Here is a 23,130-nt window from a genome sequence, read left to right on the forward strand (position 1 = left end):
AAGCAAACTTCCTTCCTGCTATTAGAAGCAAATTAGAAACAAAAATAAATTTCACAGGACGTCTTTGTCACCAGTGTCACCACTCCTCCTTCTTGCTCGTGAGACTGCTCATCTAACGGAACTATAATTAGATTATTATTTCTCCTGCAGTTTTTTTCCGTACCGCCCTTTAGTGCCGATAAAGATGAACAAGGATCCTTCCTTTCTTGAGAAAGCGTCTGTGTAGAGAACATTCCAAACTAAAAATAGCCTAGCTGGAAGGGAGTGACATCTTCATTAGTGTCCACTGTTTTTTTTTTCATTTTTACGGGAACATATCAAAAATATTAAATTTTTCGTTCATTAAGTTTTTCGATTCATATTTAGTCATTCACAGATGATTTCGTTTTAATCAGAAATTACTTACGTGAGAGGGCTGTACATCAGAGTGGTGTATTTGATAACGGACAGGCTTCTAAATTCTGGGACAGAAGTGTGGTACATCTGTCAAAAAGTGGTGCTTTGTGTGATTCAACATACTTCAGATAGATACACTAGCACATACCGCAACTGCGACAGCAAGAAAGAATAGCCATAATGCATCGAAATTCAGAGGATGCATAGAGCAACAAGTGATAACTATTAGAGAGTAATGGCGTAGCAGTAGGCCCAGCAGCGCCCTTTCTTATGTCACTAGAAATTCCAGTTTTATGTCAAAATCAATCATTACTGAGCTGTCTAATGACGTAGAAACGACCAGCCCAGAGCGATTATCTCCCGTCGCCACCAAAAGGATTTAATCTTAGAGTGTGAGTTTGTACGGAACAGAATGATCGACTTTCGGGAAAAGAGGTTTCAACCATACCATCACATTTTGAGTCATAAAATGTATGTTCTTATGATAGGGAAGTGTAGCTGTAACCAGTGGGAAGATGGTCGTACATAGCCACGAGTGAATACAGGGCCACGCAGTTTGACCAGAGCACAGGAGAACAACCAAATTCTCTGCATGACCATAACGAACCGTGGAGATTCGTCACGATGTTCCAAATAAATGTAGGCTTCGTCGCTAAACCTTGCATGCATGCTCATACTAATTCCCATCATGCCCCGCGCACAGCCGTGCAATTTGAAAGTCCTAACACAAACCGTTCAGAAGCTCGACGATTTTATTTCATATGCACTGAAGAGTCAATGAAACTCGTACACTAACCAAATATCGTGTAGGGTCCCCTCGAGCACGCTGAAGTGCCGCATCATTGCGTGTCAGGGACTCGACTAGTATCTGAGGTAGTGCTGGAGGTAACTGTCACGATGAATCCTGCAGGGCTGTCCATATATCCATACGCGAACGAGGTGGTGGAGATCTCTTCTGAACAGCACGTTGCAAAGCATTCTAGATATGCTCGATAATGTTCATGTCTGCGGAGTTTGGTGGCCAGTGGAAGTGTTTAAAGTCATAAGAGTGGTTCTGTAGCCACTCTGTAGGAATTCTGGACGTGTGGGGTGTCGCATTGTCTTGATGTATTCCAAGTCCGTCGGAATTCACAATGGACATGAATGGCCGCAAGTGATCAGACAGGATGTTTACGTACGTGTTACTTGTCAGAGTCGTATTTGGACGTATCAGGGGTCCCTTATCACTCCAACTGCACACGCCCCAAACCATTACAGAGCCTCCACCAGTTTGAACAGTCACCTGCTGACATGCAAGGACCATGGATTCATGAGGTTGTCTCCATTCCCGTAAACGTCCATCCGCTCGATACAATTTGAGACGAGACTCGTCCGACCAGGCAACATGTTTCCAGTCAGCAGCAGTAATATCGGTGTTGGCCCAGGAGAGACGTACAGCTATTTGTGGCGCAGTCATCACGGGTACAAGAGTGGGCCTTCGGCTCCGAAAGCTCATGTCGGTGATGTTTCATTGAATGGTTCGCACGCTGATACTTGTTGATGGCCAGTATTGAAATCTACGCAATTTACGGAAGGATTGTACTTCTGTCACGTTGAACGATTCTCTTCAGTCGTCGTTGGTCCCGTTTTTGCGGGATCTTTTTACGGCCGCAGCGATGTCGGGGATTTGATGTTTTACCAGATTCCTAATATTCACGGTACACTCGTGAAATGGTCGTACGGAAAAATCCCTACTTCATCGCTACCTCGGAGGTGCTGTGTCCCATCGCTCATGCGCCGACTATAACACTACGTTCAAACTCACTTAAATCTTGATGACCTGCCATTGTAGCAGCAGTAACCAGTCTAACAACTGCGCCAGACACTTGTAGTCTTCTATAGGCGTTGCCGACCGCAAGGCCGTATTCTGCCTGTTTACATATATCTGTATTTGAATTCGTATGACTATACTAGGCCATTTGGTGCTTTAATGTAGTTCAGTAATTTATTATCGCGAAATATGGGAGGGAGTGTCACAGAAATGATACAGGAGTTGGGTTGGAAATCATTAAAAGAAAGGCGTTTTTCGTTGCGACGGAATCTTCTCACGAAATTCCAATCACAAACTTTCTCCTCTGAATGCGAAAATATTTTGTTGACACCGACCTACATAAGGAGGAACGATCACCACGATAAAATAAGGGAAATCAGAGGTCGTACGGAGAGATATAGGTGTTCATTCTTTCCGCGCGCTATACGAGATTGGAATAATAGAGAATTGTGAAGGTGGTTCGATGAACCCTCTTCCAGGGACCTGAATGTGATTTGCAGAGTATCCATGTAGATGCAGATGTAGATGTAGAATAATTGTCACCCTGTAAGTGCCTGGCAGAAGGTTCTTCGAACTACTTTCGTACTATTTCTCTACCGTTCCATTCTCTAACAGCGCATGGGAAAATTGAACACTTAAATCATTCTATACGAGCTCTGATATCTGTTATTTTAATTAATATGATCATTTCTCCCTATGTAGGTCGACGACAATTAAATCTTTTGATATTCAGAAGAGAAAGTTGGTGATCGAAATTTCGTGAAAAGATCTCACCGCACCAAAAAAACTCCTTTGTTTTAATGATTGCTATCCCAACTCGCTTATTATATTCGTGACACTCTCTCCCATATTTCGCGATAATACAAAACGAGCTGCCCTTCTTTAAAGTTTTTCAATGTCCTCCGTTAATCCTATCTGGTAAGAATCCACACGACGAGCAAGCGTAGTGTAGGCAGTCTCTTTAGTAGACCTGCTGCATTTTATACGAGTTCTGCCAATAAAACGAAGTCTTTTGTTTGCCTTCCCCACCTCATTATTTACGTGATCGTTCCAATTTAAGTTGTTCTTAATTGTAATACTTAGGTATTTAGTCGACCTGAGACCCTTCAAATTTGTGTAATTTATCGTGTAACCGTACTTTAACGGATTCCGCTTCATACTTGTTTGGATAACCTCACACTTTTCCTTATTGAGAAAGAGTTGCCACTTTTTGTACCATACGGATATTGTTTCTACGTCGTTTTAGAATTGTCTTTGACCTTCTGATGACTTTACTAGACGGTAAATGAGAGCATCATCTGCAAACGATCTAAGAGGGCTGCTCAGACTGCCTACAAAATTGCCTTGGAGAAAGACAGATGTCACTCGTGTTTTACCCGATGATTTCCCGTAGATTGCTACGTATTACGATCTTTTTGACAGTAAATCACAAATCCAGTAGCACAACTGAAGCAACATTCTACAGGCCTGCAGTTTGATTAGAAGTCTCTTGTGCGGAACGGTGTCAAATTCTGGAAATCAAGAGAGATGGAATCAATTTGAGATCCCCTATGGATAGCACTCATTACTTTATGCGAATGAAGAGCTAGTTGCGTTGCAGAATAACGATGTTTCCTGAATCCGTGCTGACAGTATGTCAATGGATCGCTACCTTCGAGGTTATTCATGACTTTCGAACACAGCGTATGTTCCAAAATCCTACTGCATATCGAAGTTAGAGATACGGGTCTGTAATTCAGCTGATTACTCATATTTCCTTTCTTATATACTGGTGCGACCTGTGCAAGATTCCAATCTTCTGGTACAGATGTTTCATCTAACGAACGGTTGTATATGATTGATGAATACGGGGCTATTGTGTCAGAGTACCCTGAAAGAAACCTTGGCCGGCCGCAGTGGCCGAGCGGTTCTAGGCGCTTCAGTCTGGAACCGCACGACCGCTACGGTCGCAAGTTTGATTCCTGCCCGGGCATGGATGTGTGTGGTGTCCTTAGGTTAGTTAGATTTAATTAGTTCTAGGGGACTGATGACCTCAGATGTTAAGTCCCATAGTGCTCAGAGCCCTTTGAACCATTTTTTGAAATAAACCTTACTCGAACGCCCTCTGGACTTGCCTTTGTTAACTGTTTTATGCTGCTTCACTACCCTGAGGATATTTAGTTCTAAGTTATTCATGTTGGCAGTTTTTCTCGATTCTAATTCTGGAATATTTACTTCGTCTTCTTTATTGAAAGAATTTCGGAAAACTGCATTTAATAACTCCGCTTTAGTGGCACTGTCATCTGCAATATAACCACTGGTATCGAGCAGTGAAGGTTCAGACTGTGTCTTGTTGTCCGTGTACTTTACTTATAATCAGAATCTCTTTCGATTTTCTGTCGTATTTCGAAACAGAGTTTTGTCGTGGAAGCTAGTAAAAGCGTCTCGCATAGAAATCCGCACTAAGTTTTGAGCTTCAGGAAAACATCACCAACTTTGGTGTTTTTGTGCTCTTTTACGTTTGGCAAGCTTTTTCCGTTACTCCTGCAACAGTATTCTGATCTACTTTGTGTACCATAAGGGATCAGTACCATCCTTTATTAATGTATTCGGTATAGATCTCTCAACTGCACATATACCATTTCTTTGAATTCAAGCCATATCTGGTCTACACCTACGTAGTTAGTCGGGAAGGAGTGGTGACTGTTTCTTAGGAAGCCGTCAACTGAATTTTCATCTTCTTTCTTAAACAGATATATTTTGCGTTTACGTTTGGTGGATTTGGATGTTGTGATGGTCAGTATCACTACTACGAGCTTGTGGTCACTGATCCCTGTATCAGTCATGATGTCCCTACGTGCTCACGATTATTTGTTGCTAAAAAGCAAAGCATGTTTACTCAACCACTTACAATTCGACTGGGCTCCTCAACAGACTGCTCATAATAATCTTCGGAGGAAGCATTTAGTTCAATTACTGACGATGTTTTATACCTACCACCAACTTTGAATATGTATTTCACCAACATATCGACGGTAGACCGAAGTCACAAGAAACTGTAATTGTATGAGTGCGTTACCTGTTTGTGATGAGACTCAAGTGTTCTTTGAACTGTACAGCAAGCTGAATCATCTGAGTCTGGCGGGGGGTTAGTATAAAGCCAGTCAAGCATAATCTCTATCCATCCTATATCAGAGGAACTATCTACTTCAATTTTGCCATAACATAAACTACTTCTGACAGCGACAAAGACGTCGCCACCAACTGTATTTAATTTGTCCTTCCCAAGCACTGTAAAGTCGTTTGTAAAAATTCCGTTTGAACTTACCTTCAGCTTTAGCCAACTCTCAGCACTCGTAACGATTTGGGATTCAATGCTTTCTACTAAAGCTTGGAGCTTTGTTCTTGCCCAACACAGCTACGACAATTTACAACTATAATATAGATTGTTGCTATGTCTCTCTTCTTCCTGTGTTCGTTCTGCACCCTTTGAAAATATAGCCCTTTCTGCACTTTCCCAAGACCCTATAATCCAAAAACCCGCCCAGTCCATTTCACACAGTCCCCCTACCCGTGTAACTGCCTACTGGGTGTAGTGAATAGCTGACGTATTAAGCGGAACCCCAAACCCTACTGCCCAATGGCGCAAGTCGAGAAATTTGCAACCTACACAGTTGGGGAACCGTCTGAGCCTCTGATTCAGACCCTTTACTCGGCTTTGTACCAAAAGCCCACAATCGTTCCGAAACCAGAGAGAATCTTTTCTGATGCAAAGCGAAACACATCTTTAGTATCGATACCTGCGGTTGGCTGCACCCTTGCGCTCCTCATGGCATCCAGAAGCACTTGGGGGAATGACACTTCCCAGTAGAGTGCACACTATATTTCTTCCACTGAAGCCCAACTACTAGTAAACCTAGTCTATGTGAATGCCCAGATCTTGCAGGCCGAAAGGCTTGCTCTGGAACAGGGCGAGCGACTGCATCTAGCTGAGGGTCACTAACAGCCACGGATAGCACCCGAAATCTGTTAGTCAGGCCCATCGATCGGCCCCCTGGAAAGTCTTTCGCTGCTTGCCTCACGTCGACCACAGGTGAGGGGTCATCCTCAGTGCGTGCACTATCCGGGATGACCGCTGTAGTGGACCGATCGGGAGGCATGAGGGACGTGATGGACGTACCCTGGGTACCCACGTCCAGTCCCCCACAGTGATGTCCGTTGGTAACATCCTCAAATGCGTGACGGAAGCCAGCATTACCTTGAGCTGCAAGCGAAGGTTCACCAACTCAGTTCGCATCTGAACACAGCAATCACAGTCCCTATCCATATTATAATCGGAGGAACTGTAGAACAAACTCCATTTAAAATGCGGAACTCGTGCTCTGAAGTTCTGCTGTCTGGATGGGAACGGTTGCTCAGTAACAGAAAACCAGTAAGAGTAAGAGGACTCTGATCAACTTATATGATGAAATGTAATGAAGATTAAACAATTTGCATCTGTGAAGCAGACAAATTGGAATGAAATGCTCTGATCAAATTATATGATAACCTTTATGAAAGAAAAAAAAATGTAACTGTGTCTACTGAGACACATGAAAATCTTTGTAGAGAAGAATTTGATCTTGAAGTAATTTTACTTTTAGCTGTCCATATATTCGAGAGGCAGCCAGAGTGTGACAGACCGTCTAAAAGTACGTGCCTCTTAGGAGAACAGTGGATTGACAACCTGTGTACTTATGAAACAAGTGATTCGTTGCTGGTGACTGACAATTAAAATAATAATAATAATAATTCTAGCATGACTTGTATTTCGCTTAGTCAGAAGGTATCGTCACGTGATACCACACTAAATTTTTTTAGTTTAACATCGACACTGGACCCACATTGGAGAATTGACGATGACAGGAGATAACACCAACTCTGGAAACACAAAAATGGCATTGGGTGAATCGTTGAAGCATTTCCTGGTGAAGATAAGTAGGTAGACTGCTGCGATAATGTCGAGTCATACGATAATGCACTATTGACTGTCATAGACCATTCGTCGGAATCGAACTCTCATCCCAGCAATGACAACTAGCAGCTTTTCCCATCGCCACCTCAGTAGTGAGCTAGTGAACCACCCAGCGCAGACTAGCATCATACATCATTGGTCGGAGATGTGTTATAGCTCTGTAAGACTAGCCTCCGTTAACAGGGCTAGACGGTCGTCGAAAAATAGCCACTAATCTGTATGTAGACCCTACAGTAACCTGTTTGTCTCGAGTCGGTTTTATCTTTGCAACGGAGCTTCGCTAACGAATGCCTATCCCTCAGCCATTGGTCATGCTCTGTTGGCTCTGCGTGTGTCTCTTTGTTTCTTGCATTTCCCTTCGTTCTCCTCTTATACATGCAATCAGCGAACAGAACAAAAAATTAATAACACTCCAACGTATGAGCAAGCACTCAGTCATAAATATAGTAGCTGGTAGAGGTATTGTACAACAGTTTACAATTTACAATAAAGTGATGATAGTTAGATGTGTTACAAGAATATGTATCACCATAATAACGTTGTAAATACTATTACACAGTACATAATGAATTTATGACAAATATTACTAACATTAGCATACGATACTGAACTGTCAATAAACGGTGAACTGAAAAAATGCAAACGAAGGTGTGACAATAGCTGACGCCATTATTAAGTGCATGCATACCACAGGACGGAACATCTCCATTACAGCAATACTTTACATGATTTTTTTTTCGCGTCGTATACAAAGTTATCACCTGAAGGATAACAAATTAAGTCCCTACACTGACACTACTTTTCCAACTGTAACAAGCATGCTTGCTTCACAAATGTACCTAGGTGGAGCCAATCTATCTACTGGGTAGTATTCTACCTTCTTTGAGATTGCTCATTGACCGTAACTAACTATGGATCACGAAATGCAAATGCACCTTTGCACAAAAGCATTTCCATGGTCCGGTTACCTCTGTTATAACCCTGAATCAAACCTCATCATCATTACGATATTCAGGACGTGTAAGAGAAATCTGCGTCTAACATGTGCTGAGAGGAAAAACATTGATTAAGTACAAGTTACACAAGGAACCTCACCCCATCAGGACTCACAGTCCGAAACAACAACCTACAAAAACAAACACAAGGGGAAAAACCTGTATAAAACGTCACATGAAGTTAACGCCCTTATACTCTATGGTTCTACAATCATACTGACAGCTCCAAAAAAATTATTTAGACGTTAGCATACAAGATTATAGCATTTACGAACAAATATAGTCCACTTCTATAGGGTCCAGACTTCATCACAAACCGCTGCACCATTGGAAAGAATAATACAAAAAAATCTATGTACTCCATGCATCAAAACGTAGCACTCGTCGTAACATTGTACGTCTTCACTCACCTGTTCATCTGCGCATGTCTTAATAGTTCAGAATGCTCGTTCACATTGATTGGTCACACAGGGAGAAGGGAATCTTTGTACTTTTATAGTTTTCGTCCATGTTCGAGTTTTACCTCCTCTCTTGTATTCAAACCAAACTTCTAATCACGATGTACTAGGGTGCCATCATTTCATTTAAACATCTGTTTCAAAACTTCGGGAACATCACAGTCATAGTGTGGCCTCTCATACATGGAAATCGGTAAATGTGATTTACACGTACGGAAAAAACAAATGAATAAAATTTCAAAACAAAAATTAGATGATTTATTAAAGAGAAAGAGCTTCACAAATTGAGCAAGTCACCGACAGTTTCGTATACCTCTGTTCGTTATGCAAGCACTTACTTGGAATGGCATTGTTTGATAAAGCTGCTGGGTGTCCTCCTGAGGGACATCGTGTCCCATTCTGTCCAGTTGGTGCGTTAGATTGTGAAAATCCCCTCGATGGTTGAAAAGCCCTGCCCATAATGATACAAATTTTCTCAATTGGTGAGAGCTCTGGCGACGTTGCTGGCCGAGACTGGGTTTGGTAAGCACGAAGACCAGTAGCAGAAACTCTCGCCGTGTGCGGGCAGGCATTATCTTGCTGAAATGTAACCCCAGAACGACTTGGATAAGGGCAACAAAACGGAAAGTAGAATATCGTCGACGTTCGTCTATGCTGCAAGAGTGCCGCAGATGACAACCAAAGCGGTCCTGCTACAAAAAGAAATGGCACGCTCGACCATCATTCCTAGTTGTTGGGCCTTATGGCAGGCGACAGTCAGGTTGATATCCCTGCCGGCCGAAGTGGCCGCGCGGTTCTGGCGCTGCAGTCTGGAACCGCGAGACCGCTACGGTCGCAGGTTCGAATCCTGCCTCGGGCATGGATGTGTGTGATGTCCTTAGGTTAGTTAGGTTTAACTAGTTCTAAGTTCTAGGGGACTAATGACCTCAGCAGTTGAGTCCCATAGTGCTCAGAGCCATTTGAACCATTTGATATCCCGCCGCTATATGGCGCAAGTCGAGACACAAATTCGATGGTCATCGGGACTGAGTTCGAAGCGGGACTCATCACTGAAGCCAATTCTACTTCAGTCAGTGAGATTCCAGGCCGAAGACGTCTCTGGAGACCCCCCCCCCCAGACAGCGATGTCTGCCATATGGCCTGAGAACAATGACTGATGGTTTGCGGTGCCATTTCTTTTCGTAGCAGGATCCGTTTGGCTATCATTCGAGGCGCCCTCATGACACAGCGGTACGTGGACGATATTCTACGCCCCGTTTCGTAGCACTTCATTGCAGTGCAGCCTGCGCTTACATCTGAGCAAGATAATGACCCCCGCAGATGGCAAGAGTTTCTCCTGCTTGTCGCCGCGCGGGATTAGCCGAGCGGTCTAAGGCGCTGCAGTCGTGGACTATGCGGCTGGTCCCGGCGGAGGTTCGAGTCCTCCCTCGGGCATGGGTGCGTGTGTTTGTCCTTAGGATACTTTAGGTTAAGTAGTGTGTAAGCTTATGGACTGATGACCTTAGCAGTTAAGTCCCATAAGATTTCACACACATATTTTTTTTTTCCTGCTTGTCTTCACGCTTGCCAAACCTTACCTTAGTCAGCAAGGTCGCAGGATCTCTCCACAGTTGAGAACATTTCGAGCATTATGGGCAGCGCCCTCCAACAAGCTCTATATTTTGACAATCTAACGCGCCAGTTGGACAGAATCTGGCACGATATCCCTAACAACTCTGTCAATCAATGCCTATCCGAGTAACTACCTGCGTAAGGGGCAGAGGCGGGTATTTCCCCTTGTCAACTTTTAAAATCAGTGCATGCATCCTCACCAGAAGAAGATAAACGTCATTCTGATAAGTTGGCATATACGAGGGTAATCCCAAAAGACCTGTTTATTTCTACAATGGTTTACATCGATTTACAGATTGAATATTTAGCTATTTTTTGACATAATCACCATTTCTGTCGATGCATTTCTGTAGACACTGTGGCAGTTTTTGTATGCTCATGTCATACCAGCTCGCCGCCATGCTGTTCAGGAAGTTATGAACTTCTTCTTTCACCTCGTCATCGGATCTGAATCACTGGGACCACAATTAACGCTGACAGGTACTGTGAGCCTCTGAAAAAACTCAAAACGGGCAATTCAGACCCGGAGAAGGGGAATGTGGAGCAGTGGCGTACACAATCTCCATGACAACGCTCGCCCACACATAGCTCGGCAAACCGCTACTTTCCTGCAACAGTTTCAGTCCTGACTTGGCGCCCAGTTCCCTGGGTTAAAAGAACATTTGGCCCGAAAGTGATTCAGCTCCGACGACGAGGAGAAAGAAGAGCGAGCTGGTATGACAAGGGCCTACGAAAACTGCCACAGCGTCTACAAAAATGCATTGACAGAAATGGTGATTATGTCGAAAAATAGCTGAATGTTCAAGCTGTAAACTGATGTAAACCATTGTAGAAATAAACAAGTCTATGTACTTATAAAAAAATAGGAAACCTTACTTTTGGGATTACCCTCGTACTACAAGTTCCTTGTAAATTTGGATCGGTACTATAATCAGTAAAATAACATCACATACACTCTCAAAGCGTGAGGTTTCATTTCATTTCTTTCTCTCCTTCTGTGTTTTTCATCTTTTTGGCAATCAGTGTGGTGGCGGTGTGATAGTCTACAAACTACCAGCAAATACTCAAAATCTAGTCAACTTCCTCATTGTACTTATTAGGCTAACTTCATATCTCTGATTAATCGAGACAACAGTTTTAAGTTTAAACACTGTTTCTTGACAACTATCTCAGTTTACTCAATTCAACGGGAAAAGAAAATCGCTCCGTAACATGCTCCACCAGGAGGGAAACAATAAACCACGCAATTCCCTTCTGAACAATTCACCAGACAATATTACTCAATACAGCGACAGTTTTGGAGAGTAAGCTAATAATGGTAGAACCATAAAAATTTTCAGTGGAAAAAACTAATCGCAGGGCCTTGTTCACAGAAAATACCTTCCCTGATACTTGTCGACCCCATATGGTATCAGTGAGAATTTATGTAGCCTGAAAAAAAATGGCTACCGTAAACCTAAAATTTTTCTGAATGTGTAATAACTCATTAGAAAGCTATTACTCAATACAGTGACAGTTTTGGAGAGTAAGCTAATAATAGCACTCCGTCTTCAGGCCACAAGTGGCCCATCGGGACCATCCGACCGCCGCGTCATCCTCGGTGGAGGATGCGGATAGGAGGGGCGTGGGGTCAGCAGACCACTCACCCGGTCGTTATGATGGTTTTCTTTGACCGGAGCCGCTACTATTCGGTCGAGCAGCTCCTCAATTGGCATCACGAGGCTGAGTGCACCCCGAAAAAATGGCAACAACGCATGACGGCCGGATGGTCACCCATCCAAGTGCCGGCCACGCCCGACAGTGCTTAACTTCGGTGATCTGACGGGAACCGGTGCACCCACTGCGGCAAGGCCGTTGCCATAAGCTAATAATGGCAGAACCATAAAAATTTTCAGTGGAATAAACTAATCGCAGGGCCTTGTTCACAGAAAATACCTTCCCTGATACTTATCGACCCCATATGGTATCAGTTCGAATTTATGTAGCCTGAAAAAAATGGCTACCGTACATCTAAAATTTTTCTGAATGTGTAATAACTCATTAGGAAGCTATGTAAGGGAAACCACAAACTTTCTGCCCCAGTAACAACTTTGTCTACGAATGTTCGTGTGAATATGACGCATTATATACAATCATACTCTTCTAATTTCTTGAGAGAAACTATTTTGTGTGAAGAATTACAGCCACATTCAGCGCTCAGAATCGATTAAAAGCTCACCTCCTTTTGCCATGAGCTACACTGCTGCTGTTTCGCACGAAGTAATGGCCGCTATCGACAGGGGATCTCAAATTGATTCCGTATTTCTAGATTTCCGGAAAGCTTTTGACACCGTTCCTCACAAGCGACTTCTAATCAGGCTGCGGGCATATGGGGTATCGTCTCAGTTGTGAGACTGGATCCGTGATTTCCTGTCAGGAAGGTCGCAGTTCGTAGTAATAGACGGCAAATCATCGAGTAAAACTGAAGTGATATCAGGTGTTCCCCAGGGAAGCGTCCTGGGACCTCTGCTGGTCCTGATCTATATAAATGACCTGGGTGACAATCTGAGCAGTTCTCTTAGGTTGTTCGCAGATGGTGCTGTAGTTTACCGTCTAGTAAGGTCATCCGAAGACCAGTATCAGTTGCAAAGCGATTTAGAAAAGATTGCTGTATGGTGTGGCAGGTGGCAGTTGACACTAAATAACGAAAAGTAAGAGGTGATCCACATGAGTTCCAAAAGAAATCCGTTGCAATTCGATTACTCGATAAATAGTACAATTCTCAAGGCTGTCAATTCAACTAAGTACATGGGTGTTAAAATTACGATCAACTTCAGTTGGAAAGACCACATAGATAACATTGTGGGGAAGGCGAGCCAAAGGTTGCGTTTCATTGGCAGGACACTTAGAAGATGCAACAAGTCCACTAAAGAGACAGCTTACACTACACTCCTTCGTCCTCTGTTAGAATATTGCTGCGCGGTGTGGGATCCTTACCAGGTGGGATTGACGGAGGACATCGAAAGGGTGCAAAGAAGGGCAGCTCGTTTTGTATTATCACGTCATAGGGGAGAGAGTGTGGCAGATATGATACGCGAGTTGGGATGGAAGTCATTAAAGCAAAGACGTTTTTCGTTGCGGTGAGATCTATTTACGAAATTTCAGTAACCAACTTTCTCTTCCGAATGCGAAAATATTTTGTTGAGCCCAACCTACATAGGTAGGAATGGTCGTCATAATAAAATAAGAGAAATCAGAGCTCGAACAGAAAGGTTTAGGTGTTCGTTTTTCCCGCGCGCTGTTCGGGAGTGGAATGGTAGAGAGATAGTATGATTGTGGTTCGATGAATCCTCTGCCAAGCACTTAAATGTGAATTGCAGAGTAATCATGTAGATGTAGATGTAGATGTAGAACTGGCAGATTGCGAACAGAAGCGGTAAACTCACTGCCGTCTGAGAACAGAACCTGACATTGGTCCACGGTTCTTGGGTGTTTACTGTATGCGAAATCTCGACGCTTGAGGATGCTTTCGAGAAGTGCCTTGTAACGTGGTGTGTCGGAGAAAGCCTCGGGTTGGCGGGTGCGTGGGTCGGTGGTGGGGGTCCCACAACGGTAAGGACAAAGCGGCGAGTTGTGCAGCACTTCCGCAGGAAGCGCTACCGCTGTCTTAGCTCCACTTCGCTTAAATTCTTAATGGTGTCGTAATGAATACGGAATGGCTTGTCGTCGGGCGGCTTTGTGCGGAATGCCCACCAGCGAGGAAAACGCGGGCGTTTAACTTGCCATTACCCCCTGACACGCAGCTGCCGTTAAAGCCGTGCTCATCTTGCAAGGAGGCCGGCTTGAAATGCAGCTACCTGCCACTCAAGCGTAGGGACGTAGGGGGATTCTCAGAGTGCTGGCCACTCTCCACCGTGACTTGTGGCAGCCAAAATGTTGCTGAAATTCTGGAATTTTCTTAACAGAAAATACTGTTGCTTTTATCTTTCCTCGTACAGAACACAGACTGCCTTCTGAAGATCGTACAGAAACGACGCCACACAGTATTACGTTTGTATTCGATAGTGTAACGTATAGGGCAGTGGGGTTAGAGGGAGACAGGAAAGGTAAGGATGAAGAAATCAATTGTGTTGATCTACTTCATTGCTAACTGGCAGATTAAAAGACAGAGTCCTGTGACAATTAAGCAGGGGCCTAGATAACTTTACTTCTGGGGGGTCTGGAGGGGGCCAGTTCTCGCCAAGTACAAGTTGTCCATTCAGATCAGTATCGGTATCACAAAAATCAGCAGCACAGTTCAACGTTTAGAACTAGAACCTAGGTAGCATCTATTGAAATTTCGGTGCCACGTTGAGAGGTATGCAACAACGTTTAGGAAACATTTCTGTCAATCACGTAAAATCTTAACCGAAAAATCAACATCAAGAGATGCCCCTCCCCCCTCCTTTCCTTGCACAGTTAACCATACAATACAGTACACAGCTTATAGTGACCTCAAAACACGGCCATTACAAGAAAATACAGGACAGAATTATGCAGCAATCTATCAAATTAAACTCATATTAGCCAGTTGACAATACCTCGATTAAAATATCCTAAAAGTCGCAGATCTATCTCGCCATTTACATTTACCTTCTTAAAACAATTACATAACGCGCATTACTACTTCAAACCAAGTAAGAGCCTTAAAAAAACATCGTTCTCAAACAGCTATCAGCAGAGGTTTTAAGAAACACTATATAGTCAAAATAGGGCTACCTAAAATACTCAATACTCAAAACGTTTGGAATAAAGATGGCTACTAATTATCGCAGACTAACTTGGAAGAAAACAGCTACTACTCTTCGAATGGCAACGTATGTTAACATGAAATTGTCATAATGTTAATAAAGAATAGAAAATATTCGTACAAATAAAGGAGACAATCATCTTTAAACATGTAACTTGGGAAGTTTGGAGGACGTCTGTAAACTAGTGCCCCTGACACCTAACAAGTTCCAAGAGAGCCAGGAATACGATACACCAGAGCTCCATTTCATAGAAGCCAAACTGACCAGGGAACCATCAAACCTATTGATCATGGATCTTGATGAGTCTAGGTTCGTTGTTGAGGAACCTACCCTGATTACCTGCAAGCCGTTTTTGATGCGACGGCCACTAGTTACCGTGAAAATGAATGTTGTAAAATTATGAGTGCTTGCTATACCTGTAACGTTAAACATGTTTCCACGAAGCGGCGTAGTTTAGCGGCTAGGGTTAATGGCTACCAAGCGGGTGGCACGAGTTCAAATCCTGACTATGTAACTTTTTAGTTTAATCGTACAGAATATCATTAAACAGGAAGTTATATGTCACTGAAGATAGAGAAGAAGATACTCATTCCTAATTTTTACGTAATTAATACCAATCAAACTGGCTGCCAGTACCAATGGACGTACAGTAATGGATTCCTTACGCAACAAGGAGTGAAAAGCGTCTCTGTGCAGAAAAACTATTTAAATACGATTAGTTTTTCCTTCACAGCATAATATACTACAACAGCGCTAGGAAAGGTATTACCTCATATTTTATTATGTATGCAAGAACGATTCGGGAAATTTTGTCGGATTGTTCAGAAAAGAGTTGACGAGTTGATTCATAAATCAAAATCTTTTCACAAGTTCAAAATTCTCCCAAATAGCTAAAGACTAATAGAGAAATCGCTTTAAGGGAACATATAATAAAAATACTGCCTTTAATTCTGCATCTATATAGTGCACCTGCGTTCACAGTTTATAGGAATGATGAAATACTCGTGTTTGGCATCGAAGTTGAAGAGAGAACAAACTCTCCCTTCATTTTCACACGAACTAACGCACTATGTTTTCCGGTATCTGACTATCTGACTAACACGTGTGCCTGCAAGGCAGTAGCCTCATTAAATGTGTGAGGTGCTCTATGAATTTGTGTTTCGGTTGCTCCTAAGACTAATATTATCCGGAATTGTATTCTAGCGATGCAAGTGATAGAAAGTAAGACGATTCTGTAACCTATTGTGTAACAAATGGAATACACATTTCAACAACGTTTGCTGTAATGATAGATTTATTGATGAAATTGCTATGTCGAAAATAATTACCTTGAATAATTCTGCATGACATGGACTACATAATGATGTTCTATACGACGGAAAAAACTACATAGGCGAGATTTGATCCCGTACCGCCAGCACGGCGGCAGCGAATCTCAGCCGCTGCGCTAAGCTCACTTCTCGAAACATGAGTTGCAACAGGTATAAGGAGTACGCAAAAAATTTTAATGGCCGTTTTCCCGGAACCGGGAACCGCTGCATGAAAAGCTGCTAGCTAGGTAATCAGCACAGGTCCCTCTAGTATATGTCTAGGACTCATCAAAATCCGTGATTAACAGATCTGATCGTCCCCCTGTGAGCCAACACTGACCCAAAAAAATATGTCGGAGGCAGATCTTGTGAAAATCGTCCGCAGGTCGAGACACGTGACGCACTCAATCCACGGGCCGGCGTTGTGATGACAGATCTTGCAGATCGCTCGATAGGGAAGATCACGCTTGGAAAGCCGGCTCGCCGGAACGAGCCCCGGGAACAGAACACGGGGTCCCCCCGATCTGGAAGCGACTCAGACAACTACACTACTGGACATTAAAATTGCTACACCACGAAGATGACGTGCTACAGACGCGAAATTTAACCGACAGGAAGAAGATGCTGTGATATGCAAATTATTAGCTTTTCACAGCATTCACGCAAGGTTGGCGCCGGTGGCGACATCTCCAACGTGCTGACATGAGGAAAGTTTCCAGCCGATTTCTCATACACAAACAGCAGTTGACCGGCGTTGCCTGGTGAAATGATGATGTCTCGTATAAGGAGGAGAAATGCGTACCATCACGTTTCCGACTTTGATAAAAGTCGGATTGTAGCCTATCGCGATTGCGGTTTTTCGTATCGCGACATTGCTGCTCGTGTTGGTCGAGATCCAATGACTGTTAGCAGAATCGGTGGGTTAAGGAGGGTAATACGGAACGCCGTGCTGGATCCCAACGGCCTCGTATCACTAGCGGTCGAGATGACAGGCATCTCATCCGCAAGGCTGTAACGGATCGTGCAGCCACGACTCGATTCCTGAGGCAACAGATGGCGACGTCTGCAAGACAACCATCTGCACGAAGAGTTCGACGACGTTTGCAGCAGCATGGACTATCAGCTCGGAGACCATGCCTGCGGCAACCCTTGACGCTGCATCACAGACAGGAGCGCCTGCGATGGTGTACTCAACGACGAACCTGGGTGCACGAATGGTAAAACGTCATTTTTTCGGATGAATCCAGGTTCTGTTTACAGCATCATGATCGTCGCATCCGTGTTTGGCGACATCGCGGTGAACGCACATTGGAAGCGTGTATTCGTCATCGCCATACTGGGGTATCAGCCGGCGTGATGGTATGTGGTGCCATTGGTTACACGTCTCGGTCACCTCTTGACGGCATGAACAGTGGACGTTACATTTCAGATGTGGTAAGACCCGTGGCTCTACCTTTCATTCGATCCCTGCGAAACCCTACATTTCACCATGATAATGCACGACCGCATGTTTCAGGTCCTGTACGGGTCTTTCTGGATACAGAAAATGTTCGGCTGCTGCCCTGGCCTGCACATTTTCCAGATCTCTCACCAATTGAAAACGTCTGGTCAATGGTGGCCGAGCAACTGTCTCGTCACAATACACCAGTCACTACTCTTGATGAACTGTGGTATCGTGTTGAAGCTGCATTGGCAGCTGTTCCTTTACACGCCATCCAAGCTCTGTTTGACTCAATGTCCAGGCGTATCAAGGCCGTTATTACGGCCAGATGTAGTTGTTCTGGGTACTGGTTTCTCAGGATCTATGTACCCAAATTGCGTGAAAATGTAATCACATGTCAGTTCTAGTATAATATATTTGTCCAATGAATACCCGTTTATCATCTGCATTTCTTCTTGGTGTAGCAATTATAATGGCCAGTAGTGTAGACCACGAGAATGAGGATTACTGCGGAGAATTGCAGTGACAGAGGAGATATACAGGGTGTTTCACAATTCATATTACACACGTCTAGAGGTTGTACAGGGGACTTAGTAGACCAAGTTTTACGTAGGAACCCATGTCCGGTAACGTCATCCAACGACGCTATAGAGAGCAAAGTCGCAGTCGTCGGCTCTTGTAATTGCATAAGTGTGATTCCGTGATGTCGTTAAAAACTTTATAGGATGAAAGTACCAATATGAGTGAGGGTCGCTGAAGCGGAAACGAATGAGTCTAAAGTTATAGGCAAAAACCGTTCAGATACCTCTGCCAGTGGAATACATATACTGGTACTCCTGTTGCTACGATTGTAGGGTAGAAAACTTTCAGAGGTTGTAGTATGGGCTCTAAAATGTGTACGTTAAGAGCTCAAAAATAGCTCTGAGCACTATGGGACTCAACTGCTGAGGTCATTAGTCCCCTAGAACTTAGAACTAGTTAAACCTAACTAACCTAAGGACATCACAAACATCCATGCCCGAGGCAGGATTCGAACCTGCGACCGTAGCGGTCTTGCGGTTCCAGATTGCAGCGCCTTGAACCGCACGACCACTTCGGCCGGCCGTTAAGAGCTATGAGCACTTGTTCAGTAGAGGGGATTTGTTTCACAGAAGTGAAGATAAACAAGTGGTTATAGCATCCCAGCTAAGAATTTTAGAGACCACGTTTAATAGACATTTTTTTCTTGTTTTGGTCCATACTACCACCTCTGAAAGTTGCATACCCTACAATCTCAGCATCAACAGTACCAGTACATGTGTTCCACTGTCATCACTATCAGGACGGTTTTCACTTATAAATTTCGACTCGTTCGTTTCCGATACAGATATCATCACCTCAAACTGATACATTTATCCTTCTCCATTATCCTACCAAGTGTGTAACATCATCTCAAAATCACCCTGTATACACATACATTTACAGTAGCCGGTGCCTATAACTCTGGCATTCTGTAGCGTCGTTGGATGAAGTTTCCGGACATGTATTGCTACGTAAAACTCGATCTACTAAGTCCCGTCTACAACCTCGATGAGTGTGTAACATGAACTGCGAAACAAAAAAAATTCAAATGGCTCTGAGCACTATGGGACTCAACTTCTGAGGTCATTAGTCCCCTAGAACTTAGAACTAGTTAAACCTAACTAACCTAAGGACATCACAAACATCCATGCCCGAGGCAGCATTCGAACCTGCGACCGTAGCGGTCTTGCGGTTCCAGACTGCAGCGCCTTTAACCGCACGGCCACTTCGGCCGGCGAACTACGAAACATTCTGTTTGTAAGAACTAGGAAAGAAATGAAAATGCAGGAAGACTATTTAGTATTTTTTTGCACAATAAACAGTGACCAAGTGAAACAGGAGTTGCAGCGGCAAATGAAAAATTTTAATGACAAAGTTTAATGAAAAATAGACAGTTAAGGAAACGGTTATTTCAGCGTTTCATCTGGAGTGCAGTTTATATGATACTGAAAAACAGACACTATACATACGCGAAGAGAAGCGATTAGACGTTTTCGAAAAGTGGATGGACCTGTAAGGAGATAGAGAGAGTGAATCTGAGAGACAAAATATGAAAAATGAAACTATTAAAAACCATCAATGAAGGAACTATATTACCAAGGATAGGCAGGAGTAGGAAAAGATCATTCTAATAGGACAGGCAGCATAATAACGTAAGCTCAATAGAAACCGTTAATGTGTGGAAGGTTAAGGAATGGAGAAGGTACCAGCTTGTGGATGACGTTCGGTAAATTCGTTATACTCGGAAAGCAAAAAGTTGAAGAAATAGCAAAGAATGTGGGGCTCGCAGAGACTGATGAGCCTAGGACAGAACACGTGATAATGAATATCTGATGATCAGGGTATGAAGTACGGTTTTGCTAATTCATAATCCAATAGTAACCTAAAAGATAACTGTCCTGTTGTAAATGCGGTATCCAGGCGGCGTTTTTAGGAATCTAGAGCAACGAAAGAGCACGACGAATGTGCTAAACAGGTTGCTATGTGCCGACAATACTGTTAATGGGCCCCGCAGTGCAACAATGGCGGAGAGTCAGCTGGAACGCTTTGTTTACGCGTGACAAATGCACGCGCCGCAGGAAGCCCGCCGACTGAAAGCTCACGTATATTCCCAGCTACTTGTCATTTACCCGACCATTCATTAAGGAGCCCACAGAAAGGAGGAAACATCATTTTTCTGCGCTTTGTGTACGCTAAATAACAATTTACTTTGCTATTGTTTGCAAAATTAGGACGAATTATAGGTCCCGAATGAAGTCCTCGCTCCCTCTGCCCCCTCCACCTCTCTTTCTCGCTCCTTTCAGAGCTGTGGTCGAAAACGGTTTAATGTAAGTTTTTTATTACCTGTTTTAGGCCTTTGTTCATTACAAATGGTTGTAGAAAGAAAAGAAGCTAAAGAGCAGCATTCGGCTAAAAATTTTAAACACAGTAATAAATTATAGTAGAGTTTTCCTTCCGTTTTTCGCTGACAAACAAATTACGACATAGGTCCTTGTTACAGGTTAGCAAAGTCACTGAGAAAGAAATGCAGAAAGAAAAGCTTGAAGAATCTGAAGAGTGTGAGTGTAGAGTCTGTAGTCTACACGCCGAGTCGATGTCTATTTCAACCCTTCGAGTTCCAATAATATAAAAAATTAATTTTAAATTGCCCTTTATCATCATAGAAAGAAACGAATTCAAGAAGAAATTGTCAAAAAGTAAACAATTAATTATTTTAAAGAGGTGGTTTCGCTCTGGACTATAATGTTAAAGTTTTTCACACAATTACCATTTCTATAGTACTTTATTTAATCCCAACACTGGCTGTCTAGTACAGGAGCTGGTTATGATTTATTTTTAAATAAACGCAAAACATTCTTTTACGTTCCGATAAGACTTTTGACGAGCGGATGCCTTACCCAGATGATTCTTATTCTTATTTTATGCTCTGCTGTGCCAGCTGGCGAATGAAATCTCCTTTGCTGCATTTTTTTCATAATCTGATGATACCTCACAAGGGCGAAAGGTGTTACTGGTACTATTAAAAACAATTTTGCAACTGAGATTGCTTTTATTTTAAAAAATTACCTTTATTGTTATAGTAATACAAGAATAAATTGTCAAAAAATTAACAATCAATTGTTTTAAAGTTGTGGGAAGTTCAGTTTTCAAACACCTATCATTTCATGAGATATATATGAAAGCAATTTCGTATTTTTTCCTACACGAAATCCCAGACTCAAAACTTTCGTGAACTCGTAGTGCCTAAAACAAATAAAAGTCCTAAATAATAAGCAATGTGGGCCTAAAATTTAATAAATATATTTGAAAAGCGCATACTACTCCACAGGTATCATTTTGAAACACTCATAACAGCGGTAGTGCAAATTCAAATTTACGTTGCAATAACTTCAGACATAATTACTTCCACTGTCAATGATCTCCTCAACACGATCACTACAAAATAATAAAAAAAAACCGGATATCTCAATTTCCTAGAATCACGCAGTATAATCTACGAGCCGACTGTTGCCTTGAATGCTGAAAGTGACTGCTACAGTGTACCAAGTTCCTAGAAGTACCTCAGTGTACCACTAGATGTCTCTGTCTTGTAATTTCATCGGTGGTTTTAAGTGAAAGGCACTGTAACTTCAATAAATAAATAAATAAAATGCGGTTTCATGCAAAAACCACTTGTACATAAAGCGGTGTAAAAGGGAATATTTTTCCTCTTTACGTTTAATAACGTAAACTGAATTCCAGCAAAAGACCTGAAACTTCTGAACTTCTATTTGCTGTACTCCTTCTCGCCCGTGGAGAAGGAGAGGAAAATTAATGTTTACATCGGAAACTGGGTCGGAGTGGAAATGGATGGGGAGAGATATCGGCAATCTCCTTTTCACAGATATCAATATGGCGATCAACTTAAGTGATCTACGGAACCACCTAAATCCCTTTCTTAGACGGCCTGACGAATATTCGAACATCACTACCGTAGAACATGAGTCCAGCGTTTGGAATATTGTGCACCATATCCCAATTTGTTTAACGGACATCCTTCGAAAACAGTAACCGTTCAGTTATCGCTGTTTTTTACATGATACTCTGATGTGGCAAAACATTATCAGCACTGCCGACTGCAAGATCGCATGTCAACTGGTAGCTTTGCGGGCACTGATCAGCCATAACATTCTGGCCACCTACCTAATATCGACATAAGCCCGTCCAGGCGATAGCAGCGTCGCCTAACGAGGAATGACTGCTAGTCAGACACACGCACGCTGCATTTATACTGAAGAGCCAAAGGAGCTGGTACACCTGCCTAATATCGCGTAGGGCACGCGCGAGCACGCGGAAATGCAACACCACGACGTGCCATGGCCTCGACTAATGTCTGAAGTAGTGCTGGTGGGAATTTACACCATCAATCGAATAGGGCTGTCCACAAATCCGTAAGAGCACGAGAGGGTGGAGATCTCTTCTGAACAGCACGTTGCAATGCGTGCCTGATATGCTCAATAATGTTCAGTTTGGTGGCTAGCAGAAGTGTTTAAACTCGGAAGAGTGTTCCTGGAGCCACTCTGTAGCAATTATGGACGTGTGGGATGTCGAATAGTGCTGCTGGAATTGCCCAAGTCCGTCGGAATGCTCAATGGACATGAATGGATGCAGACGATCAGAAGGGATGCTTACGTAGTTTTCACCTGTCAGAGTCATATCTAGACGTACCAGGGGTCCCATCTCACTCCAACTGCACATGCCCCACACCATTACAGAGCCTCCACCAGCTTGAACAATCCCCTGCTGA

General features: G+C 43.1%; 1 pseudogene; it reads right to left on the reverse strand.

Moving 5' to 3' along the window:
• Window positions 1-12,005: 12,005 nt before the first annotated feature.
• LOC126250379 (5S ribosomal RNA) lies at window positions 12,006-12,122 on the reverse strand (annotated as a pseudogene).
• Window positions 12,123-23,130: the final 11,008 nt, after the last annotated feature.

Source organism: Schistocerca nitens, chromosome 3 (genome assembly GCF_023898315.1).
Source record: "Schistocerca nitens isolate TAMUIC-IGC-003100 chromosome 3, iqSchNite1.1, whole genome shotgun sequence".
NCBI classification, from domain to species: Eukaryota; Metazoa; Arthropoda; class Insecta; order Orthoptera; family Acrididae; genus Schistocerca; species Schistocerca nitens.